The sequence below is a fragment of the Lutra lutra genome, chromosome 14, assembly GCF_902655055.1.
Source record: "Lutra lutra chromosome 14, mLutLut1.2, whole genome shotgun sequence".
NCBI classification, from domain to species: Eukaryota; Metazoa; Chordata; class Mammalia; order Carnivora; family Mustelidae; genus Lutra; species Lutra lutra.
Window position 1 is genome coordinate 29518259 of NC_062291.1, and position 13771 is coordinate 29532029.

The 13771-nt window shown below is 37.4% G+C and overlaps 1 protein-coding gene across 4 annotated transcripts in view; it reads right to left on the bottom strand.

Annotated features, from left to right (window-relative positions):
* The window catches only part of CTNNA3 (catenin alpha 3), a 1776580-nt gene that overhangs the window by 971379 nt on the left and 791430 nt on the right, over positions 1 to 13771 (bottom strand). The window lies entirely within an intron of this gene.

A 13771-nucleotide genomic window follows, 5' to 3' on the forward strand; every position in this document is an offset into this window, starting at 1 on the left:
AGAATGAGATTCCACCACCCCTTAATTTAAAGGATATTCGGTTGGAAAAAATTTACATATAAACGATTATAATACAATGTATTTATATGTCATATGTGTATGGTGTATAACCTGAAAGTGCTAATGAGGAAGTTACCAAATCCCTAGAGAAGGTTTTATGGAGAATATAACATTTGAGATATATTTTATAGACAATTTCACCTGATAGATAGTGAGGGAAGGCTATTCTTATAAGAGAGAAGAGCATAAACTGTGACTTAAGGCATATTAAAACATGGCTTTTTCAGAGTTAGATGAATACTGTGGTGTGACTGGATCAGGGGTTGCATAGCATATTGAATAGTGAATGGAAGTAATGACAAATTGTTGATTTGGACCAAACAGTAAAGGATCTTTGAATCAGGTTTTATTCACTGTCTTTTATAGCTACAATTAGCCTCACCTGAAGCAACTACCAAGACTCATACAATATGGCCCTGCCAACTTCACAATAACCCTCGACCGACCCTCTGTCACATCTTATTAGACTCAGGGCGATTACTTTATTTAAGAACAACCAGCTCATAGGACAGATCCCAATCTATGGGTTGTCACAGTACAAAAGTTTCAACCTGTTCTCTCTAAAATTTTAAACAGAAAGGATTGGAAAAATGAGCTGAATTGGAATGATGCTGAAGGAGTCATGAAGTAGCCTGATGGCATTGAAGATATTATGGCAAACCAACTCCACAGGAAGCAAACATTACAAATAAGCTAGAGCTTGAAGGTGGAAAAGAGGTGAACACAAGAGAGGTGATGCAAATGGCGAACAGCAAAGTGCAGGCACTGAAATGAAGCTACTTCCCTTTCCAATAAGGTTCTTGCTCTTCTTGACAGCTGATTATTTGACTTTATCTAACAAAAATGAATCAAATTAGAATCTTGTGTGTCATAAGGATGAATCTGCTGTTTGACCGGAAGTGACAGCTATTCGAAGGATTTAAGCAGAACAGTAACATAACCAAATCAGTGGTAGCGTTTTAAGGAGAGAGTCAGACCATTCTGGAATTGACCTTCATGCCATTCCACCAAAGACTCATCAAATCTCAAAAAAAAAGGAAGCAAAAATTCTTTTCTCTTTACCTTACCCCTGGCATGGGGTAACTTGCTATTTAAAAGATTGTATTAGCCATATAGGAGAGAGACAATGTGCATTAGAATACTAGTTATTTATTTCTTTTTCAGAGCCAATAATTTGCATTCAGTGACGTGAAGGAAGGTGAATCTGAACGATTCAACATCAATAAAGATTGTCCATAAACTAAATTTCCAGTGGTAGAAGGAATTTAAAATAATTGTTTTGCCCATTTCAAGGAATGTGATGTATTCAATTCAAGTTAACAAAAATATGTATAGTTGCCAAAATACTAATAGGGATTGCCCTTGGATGGTAAGAGCATGGTTCTTATGTTTTATAATTCATATGTATTGCTTTTATAATGGAAAGAAAATAAACTTAAAGAACAGTTTATGACATATTTCATTTCTATCTAATAAAACAGATTTTAAGTTTTAGTTGTCTGGATAAATGTATCTGAGGCTAGGGAAAAAAGCAATCTATAAACATTTGTTTCTCGCATGGTATAAAGATTTTGGGTTGGATTCAAGGAAGACAAAATAGTTGTAAAAAAAAATACACTAAAGTCAAAGGAACTAGGTTGCACGCAAAGTTCCTATATCCATATCATATATGAAGAGAGCCAGTCACTTCATCTCTCTGGGTTTCAGTTTTCTGATATGTAAAATGTGGTTTAACAAAATCATCTCAAAAGTCTTTCCAATTTATGATTCTTTAATCCTTTATATCATTATTACTTGGTATTACTATAATATTTTCCAAGTTTAACTTATAAAGCTTATAAGCCCCTTGAAATTATACAAAACCTCTCAGGCCTTTAGAAAGTATCCACAGAAAACCTACAAAGCTTAACGGTTAGGACTAATGGCCTAAACATGTGACGACATGTTTAATTATTTTCGTTTCTCCAGAGAGAAACCTAGAGTACCTCAGAAGGAAAATCCCAAGATCGAAAGGTATATATACCAAATCAAAAATATTTTCATGATTTTAACTAATACCATAAGGAGAAAAAAGAAAGAATTATTGTAGGCTGTTTCCTTTAAGAAAAACTCTGGTCTTGAATACAGCCGATGAAGAGAGGGAGTAATTTATATGACGGTGTGATACCTATTACTAGTTTTTGAATAAAGGCACACACTGCGCTATCAGAAGATACAAAAATCATAAATAAATAGTGGCCATTTGAAATATTATATTTATTTGTAAATCTCTACTTCCTAGAAATATAAGCACACACACATCCACACACAACACTCTACCCACACCATATACATATATATCAAGTTCAAGTTTTTCTAATTCTTTACTAATAAGTCACAAACATACATTTGAAAAGAGCAAAATATATTTTTTAGTTTGAAAACTCATTCTAAAGCATAATTGATAATCAAAACCAAAATTTTGATACAAAAAAGTGATATATACTCAGTTCAGAGTATTTTATATAATTCTCTTTGTTTCATTATAAAATTATAAACTTATTCTTTCGAAGAAACATTCCCACACCCCCTATCATCACCTGCCATGCCTGTAATCTGTCATAAGAAATCCATATCTGAAACATGACGTTACACACATTTTTGCCCCTTCCCCCTTAAAATCATGTAATAACAAAAGAAACAAATGAGGATAAAGGGGAGATAAGAATGGATGAATGATTTCTACAAAGTTCTGGAAAACATAGACTATATTATAAATAAGTAGAGTCAAGAAAGCTACACCTAAGTGCTTCCTGAAGGGGACACTATGTTGTACAACAAAGTCTTCAGAGGCTTCAGAAAGGGGGGTCACTAAAAATATGGGGACTGGTTTAAAGTATTCATGAAGAGTGCCAGATCCCCATCTTCACCCCAAGAAACCAAGAAACAATCTGCTGTGGACCAAATGTTTGTGTTCCCCCTGCCTCCCACCACAAATTCATATGTTAAAGCGGTAATACCCAAAATAATGGTATTTGGAGGTGAGGCCTTTGGGAGGGAATTAGGTCATGAAGGTGAAATTTTCATTTCTGAATGGGGTCATTGCTCTTATCAGAAGAGACACAAGAGGGGCATCTGGGTGTTCAGTCATTGGGCATCTGCCTTTGGCTCAGGTCAGGATCCCAGGGCCCTGGGACAGAGCTCTACTTCCGGCTCCCTGCTCAGCAGAAAGCCTGCTTCTCCCTCTCCCACTCCCTCTGCTTGTGTTCCCTCTCTCCCTGTGTCTCTCTCTGTCAAATAAATAAATCTTAAAAAAATAAAAAAAGAAGAGACACAAGAGAGATGATCTCTCTCCACTGTGTGAGAATACAGCAAATATGTGTCCATCTGCAAACCAGGAGGAGAAACCTCACCAAGAGTCCAAACATGCTGGCACCTTGATTTCAGACTTCCACCCTTCAAAACTATTTCTGTTGTGTGAGCCACCTGGTCTATGATATATGTTATAGAGTCATCCTGGGCAGACTAGGGCACTACTTACTACTCATTTCTTCCAGCAGAGAAAAAAAAAATTTTTTTTTCTGTAAATCCAAACACGAGAAGCTAGATCAAAGTATATGAGGTAAAGCACTGAAGCTTGGGATTGAAAACAGGAAAATTAAATGAGAATGTACATAATGAACTTGGGGACCTCAGCATCCTTCTCCTGCTTTGTCCCCAAAACACTGGTAGCCTCCAGCTACAGTGAAGGAGGTTGGGGGACTCCAGCGGAAACTATCTATATTCATGTATCTGAAGATTCCTCAGTGAAAAAGCAAGTTCTTTTTTAAATCTTAGTCCCACAAAAGTGCATAGCCAAAACCCTACCCATTCACAAGGAACTTTCTTTCAGCTTTTAGTGCTTCACTCAATCTGAATAAGCACGTGAGAAACTTAACATCTGAATAAAGCTTCCAACATAAAAGGGACCAAAACAAACTAAATACCTCAGAGGAAATAGTGACATTGCACCAAAAATATAGTACCAAAACACTCTGTGTAATATCTTAGAGTGAAAAAGAGATATCACAGGGATGCCTGGGTAGCTCAGTTGGTTAACCATCTGCCTTCTGCTCAGGTCATGATCTCAGGGTCCCAGATGGAGCCCCACATTGGGCTTCCTTTTCAGTGGGGAGCCTGCTTCTCCCTCTGCCTGCTCTGTCTGCCCCTCCCCCCCACTTGTGCTCTCTCCGACAAATAAATAAATAAAATCTAAAAAAAAAAAAAAAACCCAAAACAGAAAGATATCACATTTATAGAAATAAAACAGTATACAATGAAGAAGGAGAAAAAGAAAACCAAAAAAGAGCTCCTATGGATAACAAATATGATCACCTAAATTGGGGGAGGTAGAGGATCAGCCAATTTTTTTTATAAAGAGATACATGGCAAATACTGTAAGGTTACAGGATTTGAAGTCTCTAAACTTTGCCATTAATGAATGAGAGCATTCATAGATAATACATAAATGGGTGAGCATGAATAACTAAAGGAATTACAAAAGTTTAACTTATTTGCACCACTTGACCTAACAGCATCATTGTTAGATTTGGCTGTGCCATAGTTTGCTGACACCTGTTCTAAATTTTTAATAAATAGATAAAATTTTGTAACATAAAGCTGAAGAAATCTCTTGAAAGTAAGACAAGAATATAAAGAGATGGAAAAATAGGAGAAAAAAAATGCAACAACAAAGAATCAATCCAGGAAATCCAAAATCTGCTCAATGAAAGTTCCAGAATAAGAGAGAGAGAACAGAGAAAATGGGGACTGATAATTAAAATAAAAGACAAAAATAAATTTTTACATAACCAAAGGACACAAGTTGCTGGATTTAAAAGGTCTATTGAGGGGCACCTGGGTGGCTCAGTGGTTAAGCCTCTGCCTTCAGCTCAGGTCATGATCTCAGGGTCCTGGGATCGAGCCCCACATCAGGCTCTCTGCTCTGCAGGGAGCCTGCTTCCTCCTCTCTCTCTCTCTCTGCTTGCCTGTCTGCCCACTTGTGATCTCTCTCTGTCAGATAAATAAAATCTTTAAAAAAATAAAAAAATAATAAAAAAATAAAAGGTCTATTGAATACTCAGCACAATGAATGATGAAAGACCCAAATCAAAGTACACCCTTGTACAATTTCCAAATACCAGAGAAAATAAAGTATCACAAAATCTTCCAAAAATTATACACAAAGGATTAGGAATCAGAATAGAACCTGGTTCTCAATGGCAAGAGTGGGTGTTAGAAGATAATAGACCAATGGCTAAAAGATTCTGAGGGAAAATGATTTCCAATTGTGAATTATATACTCCAATTTATTAATCAGTTAGGATAAACTAAAAAAAAATCAGACACAGAATTTTTATATCAAATGCATCTCTGATGCATTTGATAAAAACATAGTGGAACACAGTGGATACGTTTCAACAAAATCAGTGGTAAACTAAGAAAATTAATATATGGGATCCAGGAAAGGGGAGAATGGAGAAGGGGAATACTAGGTTAACAGCCATAATGAGATACAGCTCATATTAGATATTTGAGAAACAGAGTGCTGCAAAGGAAGGAAGGCTTTATCTGAATGAACTATTTGGAAAAATTAAACACTTGAAAAATCTTTTAAAATATTGGGAATAACAACTCGCACTATGAATGGGCAAAATCTAAGCAAATTTGAAAGACAGGGAGAGAGAGAAAATAGGGACAATTCTTAAGTGCAAGAAAAACAAAAGGTTGAATGAGAATGGGGACATAATCCAGGACACCATTTAATCCGGCAGCATCATTGTTTACACAGTCATCTTTAATTAAGTACTACTTATTTAATACTATATTAATAATAAATAGGAAAGTGAGAGAGAATATATTAATCTTCAGTTAAAATAGCAAGAAATGAAAATATCAACAAAATTCAGAAATATTTTAAGAAAAGAAATGGTAGATAAAATAAAGTCACTGAACCCAAAAAGAGTAATTGAAGAAGCTGAGGAGAAGCAATACAGATATTTTCAGTACAAGTCTTTTCCCTATTTGCTTCTCGAACTACGTACATAAAATTCAGTTCTCAATGATTCCTTAATATTTTCCATTTCCTGGTTACCTGTTAAATTTCAAGTACCCTGAGAAAGCTAATACTCTAAACCCATTATCAGTTAATATTGTAGAATTCATTTGTTGTAAATGGAAAAAATATCCAGAAAGAAGTGGGTCACTATAGGCATCCAGGGACAAACTACTGGAGATGAGAGAAGATCACTAAGAGGTAAAGAGGTACTTAGAGAAAAGTTATTGTGTGTGTGAATTTATTGTATGTGTGAAACTTGCTCGAATCGTAGGCCTGCTGTGTGAGGATCTAATATACATGATGAAGACTGCAACAGTGTCTGTGTGGGTGGTATCACTTGTGATGGGACAAATATTCCTGATGTCAACTCTTCAGAAAACTGGGTCTATGAAAGCCAACTTGGTGTCAGATTCATATTGTGAGTTATATTTCTGTGTGTTCTTTTTGTGTGATCTCCTAAGTCTCTCTCTCTCTTTTTTTTTTTTCATTTCTTGAAATTTTGTTTAAACTTTCAGCTGTGCTGTTTACTCCAAAAAAAGAACATGCCTTCTGTGGAGCTGGTGTGTTAAGGAAGGGGTGGGGGGCAGGAGCAGTGGCCGCCTGAAGGCATGGCAAAAACGGTGGTGGTGATCAATGAAAATCCCAAAGAGAGAACAGAAAGTCACACTAGTTGCTTCCTGCTTGCTCTCAAATGTGAAGTCCTCAGAAAGGGATTTTCTGACTTTTCTTTTTTTTTTTTTTTAAGATTTTATTTATTTATTTGACAGAGAGATCACAAGCAGGCAGAGAGGCAGGCAGAAAGAGAGGAGGAAGCAGGCTCCCTGCTGAGCAGAGAGCCCGATGTGGGGCTCGATCCTAGGACTCTGAGATCATGACCTGAGCCGAAGGCAGCGGCTTAACCCACTGAGCCACCCAGGCGCCCCAATTTTCTGACTTTTCTATCAAACCGTCACAACCCCGTATCCTCTGTTATTTGTCTTCATAGCACTATTTCTATTTGGCATTGCTCTGTGTGCCTCTGGTGCTTATTTTTTACCATCTTATTAACTAGAATGCAAGTCCTCTGATGGTAGGCACTTTGTCTTATTCACTGTTGTATTCTCAGGACAAAGAACAGCAGAAGAGCTTGATAGATATTCACTGAATAAATAAATTCTCAATCCAGGACAGATGAAGAAATTTTACTATTATTAAGGACCTGTAGCATTTGCTTCCAGGGACTAAGTCAATTTCTGCCTGAGTCACAGTTTTGCCACATGGGGGCTCTGCTGTTAGCCACAGGAGATTCCTAAGCATTCCCCGCACTCTTAAGGGAACAAGTCTTCAATCGGGATTAAGCATTGACAATACACAGAAGGTTTCTCCAGCCCAGTTTGAAAGAGTCCTCAAATAGACTGATACATTTTACCATAATATAAGGACTCAGGCTCCTATTCCCTGCCACTATACTGCAAACCTATGCCGCGTTCCTCTTCTCAGAAGTTTCATATCTTTTAGGTCTGCAGCATAAAATCAAAAATATCAGACTTACTGCTTCAAAAACAAAAATAAAATTAACCAGTAGGACATTATGGTTTTTAATCCAAATCTAGATTTCTATTATTTTTCCCCACCTGGTGGCTGGGGAATTTAATGCTTAATTAAATTAATCCTTAATGCTGATATATTTGTTAGGAAGGAAGATTTTAAAATAAACTAGTGTACTCAATGGGAAGTATTATATACCATGCTTTAAAAATACAACAGAAAATAGAAAATGCTATAGACTGAATGTTTGTGTGCCCCCTCCACATTCATATGTTGAAACCTAATTCCCAGTGTGATGGTATTTGGAGGTGGGGCTTTGGGGAGGTGATTAGGTCATAAAGGGTGAGCCCTCACGAAGGGATTAGCGCCCTTATAAAAGAGGCCCCTGAGAGATCCCTTTCTCCTTATGTCATGTGAAGTTATAAAGAAAAGAGGACATCCCTATGAACCAGGAAGCAGCCCCTCGACAGACATAGAAACTGCTGGCTTATTGATCTCGGACTTCCCAGACTCCAGAACTGTGAGAAATAAATTTCTGTTATTTAAAAACCATCCAATCTGTGGTATTCTGTCAAACAACCTAAATGGGTCAGAACAGAATTTTTTTTTCTTTAAAAATTCTTGTTACATCAGAATATATATGAAGCAAATATAGCAAAATGTTTATTATGATAGCATTTAAACAATACTGGCTTTATATTCAAAACACAGCCATACATGCAAAGTAGAACATCAAATATTAAGGTGAAAATTTGGTTAAGAGATGTTTATAGTTACTCTAAAACTCTTTTGTTTTGCTGTAAGAAATTATAAGAAATTTGGGAATATATACACAAGACTATAAATTTTACAGTGTGCCTTACATTCTTACAAATTCCTTCATGGAATTTTTTCTAAATGAAAAGCTAGAATACTGATTTCTCTTAATATCAATGACTATAAGTGACTTTTGATTTTTATTCTCTTGATAGGAATTTTTTGAGCATTTGTTAGAATACCTCAACATCAATACAAAAATTAGGTTTGTTTAGCAAGGAACATCAAATAATTGTTTTTGCTGACTATGGGCAAGTGTGATGGAAGTATGAATAGAAATACTAGTAAATACAAAGATTAAACCATATTAAACATAGACTTGTGACACCTTAATATTAATTCCCATTCCCAAACTTGTCATTTGACCCATTACTGAATTTGACAGTATAAATACCACAAAATAGATATACATTTCTTTTTCTAAGATCTAAGTCTCAGTTTACTGAAAAGTTTGGTAAGTCATAGATTTCCTACTGAAAGTAAATAGATGTTGTATGCATCCATTGGAGCTAGATATCCTGCTTAAATTAATAAATGGATATTTGCTCAACATATGTGTTATTAAAACTTACTCCTTGCAAGTTAAATGACACTGACACAAAGGAAAGCAATTAACCAATGCAGAGCATGAAACAAGATGAAGCCCAAATGACCTGGTATCTCTCAACAAATTAATGGCCTTGAAAAATTAAAGAGATTTCAGAAACATGAAAAAAATGCAGTATCTGTGCTTTGCTTAAATCTTGACTACAAAGCAATTTTATGAACTTATTATTTTTGTTAGGTGCAATAATAGCAGATGGTTAAACTAAAAGTCCCTATTGGTTAGAATTGCATAGAGTAAATATATATGGGTATATGAGTAAAGTGCCATGATTTCTGAGATGTGTGGGGGTTTTTTGTTTGTTTTTGTTTTTTTTTTTTTAGATTGTATTTATTTATTTGACAGACAGAGATCACAAGTAGGCAGAGAGGCAGGCAGAGAGAGAGGAGAAAGCAGGCTCCCCGCTGAGCAGAGAGCCCAATGCGGGGCTCGATCCCAGGACCCTGGGATCATGACCTGAGCCGAAGGCAGAGGCTTTAACCCACTGAGCCACCCAGGCACCCCCTGAGATGTGTTTTTAACATTCTCCAAGAAAAAAAAGGGAGGGGGGTGTACATGAAAAAAGGGGCAGGGATAGATGAAAAAAATTAGCAAAATATTGATAACTATTGAAGTTGAGGTTTATTATACTATTTCCTCTACTTTTGTATATGTTTTAAAATTTCCACTGAAAAAAATGGAAAAAAAAATTTCCTCAAAGCCATGTAGTTTTCTTAGTTTTCAGAAGTCTTCCACTAAGTGTTATTCTTTAAGAGTCTGTTATTTTTCCCTATTCCCAAATTTAGCTTAGGGCTACCTCTGAAGAAAGTAAGGTGAGTAATGCAACGAAACCTGAAAATATGGACTGGTGTGGTAGGAGTCAAGATGATGGAGGAATAGCAGACTGAGATAACATCAGGTCGCAGGAGTTCAGCTAAGATGCTTATGAAACCATTCCGAACACCGACAAACCCAACAGGAGATAGAAGAAGAGCAGCAATTCTTTCAGAAAATCGACCACTTTCTGAAAGGATAGATATGCAGAGAAGTGAATCTAAAGCGATGGGAAGATAGACAGCAGGGGGAGGGGCCAAGCAATGGAGCACAAAATTCAAATTTTAAAGTCTGCTCCACTGAGGGACATTACTCCAGAGGGCAAGTGGGGTTGGAGCCCTTGCAGGGACAATGTGGTCTCAGGTCCCATGGGGTCAAGAAGGATCGGGGGTGTCTGAGTGTAGCAGAGCTCACAGGTATCAGAGCAGGGAAGCCGGCTACAGAGATGGAGCCAAGAAGTGAGCTCCCACCTCAGGGTTACCTTAAACTGTGATCTGCAGCACATTCAGGCCACTGCTCTTTGAGCAGGGACTCCACAAGTGGCAGATCCGGGGAGACTCACCTTCCTTCTCTGGAGGCAGGAATCTGCTGGGTTTGGAGACTCCAAATGGGGCTGTGTGCCAGAGACAGGGGTGCTCAGTCACAGGCCAGGTGAGCTTGGAATGCGGCCAGAGACCAGGGAGAGGGGAGTGATTGAGCATTTTTCCCTGAGGGCGCACTGAGGAGCGCGTGGGGGGGGGCAGCTCTCGGCTCTTCCAGACTGGACACTGAGGCCGCCATTTTCATTCCCATCCTCCAGACCTCTATGGAAAGCATTCAGGGAACAAAAGCTCCCGACAGCTAACCCAAGCAGATTACTCAGCCCGGCCCCTGGCAAGGGCAGCACAATTCCGCCTCAGGCAAAGACATTTGAGAATCACTACAAAAGGCCCCTCCCCAGAAGATCAGCAAGAACATCCAGCTAAGGCCAAGCTCAAGATCAAGGAGAACAGTGGAATTCCAAAGGAGGGGAAAGCAAAGCATGGAATTCATGGCTTTCTCCCCATGATTCTTTAGTCTTGCAAAGTTAATTAATTTTTCTAATTTTATTTTTTTCTTATTCTAATTTTTTAAATTTTTCCTCTTTCCTATTTTAACATTTTTAACTAGTTTATTTTAACAATACCTTTCTAAAAAATATTTATAAACCTTCATTATTATATTCATATTTTATCCTTCATTGTATTTAACCTTATTTTTTGTATACATAAAGGGTTTTCTTATTCTAAAAAATTTGGGGATACAATTTCTTCTAATAGATCAAAATATGCCCTAAATCTAACACAGGGCTTTGTACAAGTCTCTAGCCTGAGCACATTCTCTCCCACCCAACCCTTTTTTTTCCTCCTTTCTTTTTCCAACCAACTTATCTTATCAATTCCTTTTTTAGAATTTTATTTTAAATTTTTTTTAAAGATTTTATTTATTTGTTAGAGAGAGAGAGCACGAGCACAGGCAGACAGAGAGGCAGAGGCAGAGGGAGAAGCAGACTCCCCGCCAAGCAAGGAGCCCAATGTGGGACTCGATCCCAGGACACTGGGATCATGACCTGAACCAAAGGCAGCTGCTTAACTAACTGAGCCACCCAGGTGTCCCTTATTTTAAATTTTCATCCTTACAGTCATATTCCATCCCTTCATCATGTTTACCCTTATTTTAGTGAGAGGTAGTTTCTTCTAAGAGACCAAAATACACCCAATATCAAGTGGGTGGCTCTGTTCTATTCACCAGTCTATTATATATATATATTTTTTTAATTTTTTAAATTCAATTTGGGGTCTCTTCTGATTTGGTGAGCGTATATTTTTCTGGGATCTTTGTCACCCTTTCAGTATTTTATTCTCTCATTCATATATTCTTATCTGGATAAAACGACAAGGCGGGAAAACTCACCACAAAAAAAAAAAAAAAAAAAAAAAAAAAGAACAAGAGGCAGTACCAAAGGCTAGGGACCTAATCAATACAGACATTGGTAATATGTCAGATCTAGAGTTCAGAATGACGATTCTCAAGGTGCTAACTGGGCTCCAAAAAGGCATGGAAGATATTAGAGAAACCCTGTCTGGAGAAATAAAAGCCCTTTCTGGAGAAATAAAAGAACTAAAATCTAACCAAGCTGAAATCAAAAAAGCTATTAATGAGGTATAATAAAAAATGGAGGCTCTTACTCCTAGGATAAATGAAGCAGAAGAGAGAATTAGTGATAGAGAAGACCAAATGATGGAGAATAAAGAAGCTGAGCAAAAGAGAGACAAACAACTACTGGACCACAAGGGGAGAAGTAGAGAGATTAGTGATACCATAAGACAAAATAATATTAGAATAATTGGGATTCCAGAAAGAAGAAAGAGAGAGAGGGGCAGGAGGTATATTGGAGCAAATTATAATAGATAATTTCCCTAATACGGCAAAGGGAACAAGCATCAAAATCCAGGAGGCACAGAGAATCTGCCTCAAAATCAATAAAAATATGTCCATACCCTGTCATCTAATAGTAAAACTTACAAGTCTTAGTAACAAAGAGAAAATCCTGAAAGCAGCCCAGGACAGGAGGTCTGTAACATACAATGGTAAAAATATTAGATTGACAGCAGATTTATCCACAAAGACCTGGCAGGCCAAAAAGAACTGGCATGATATGTTCAGAGCACTAAACGAGAAAAACATGCAGCCAAGAATACTATATCCAGCTAGGTGTCACTGAAAATAGAAGGAGAGATAAAAAGCTTTCAGGACAAACAAAACTAAAGAATTTGTAAACCCCAAACCAGCCCTACTGGAAATATTGAAAGGGGTCCTCTAAGCAAAGAGAGAGCCTAAATGTGACATAGACCAGAAAGGAACAGAGACAATACACAGTAACAATCACCTTTCAGGCAATACAATGGCACTAAATTCATATCTTTCAATAGTTACCCTGAATGTAAATGGGCTAAATGTCCCAACCAAAAGACATAGGGTATCAGAATGGATTAAAAAACAAGACCCATCAATATGCTGTCTACAAGAAACTCATTTTAGACCCAAAGACACTTCCAGATTTAAAGCGAGTGGGTAGGGGCGCCTGGGTGGCTCAGTGGGTTAAGCCGCTGCCTTCGGCTCAGGTCATGATCCCAGGTCCTGGGTTCGAGCCCCACATCGGGCTTTCTGCTCAGCGGGGAGCCTGCTTCCTCCTCTCTCTCTGCCTGCCTCTCTGCTTACTTGTGATTTCTCTCTGTCAGATAAATAAATAAAATCTTTAAAAAAAAAATAAAACAAAAAAAATAAAGCGAGTGGGTAAAAAACAAGTGACCATGCTAATGGACATTAAAAAAAAAAATGGGGTGGCAATCCTTATATCAAACAAGTTAGATATTAAGCCAAAGATTATAATAAGACATGAGGAGGGACACTATATCATACTTGAAGGGTCTGTCCAACAAGAAGATCTAACAATTTAAATATCTATGCCCCTAATGTGAGAACAGCCAACTCTATGAACCAATTAATAAAAAAAAAATCAAAGAAACACATCAACAATAATACCATAATAGTTGGGGACTTTAACTACTCCCTTCACTGAAATGGACAGATCATCCAAGCAAAAGATCAGCAAGGAAATAAAGGCCTTAAATGGCACGGTGGACCAGATGGACATCACAGATATATTCAGAACATTCCATCCCAAAGCAACAGAATACACATTCTTCTCTAGTGCACATGGAACATTCTCCAGAATAGATCACATCCTGGGTCACAAATCAGGTCTCAACCAGTACCAAAAGATTGGGATCATTCCCTGCATATTTTCAGACCGCAATGCTCTGAAGCTAGAACTCAATCATAAGAGGAAAGTT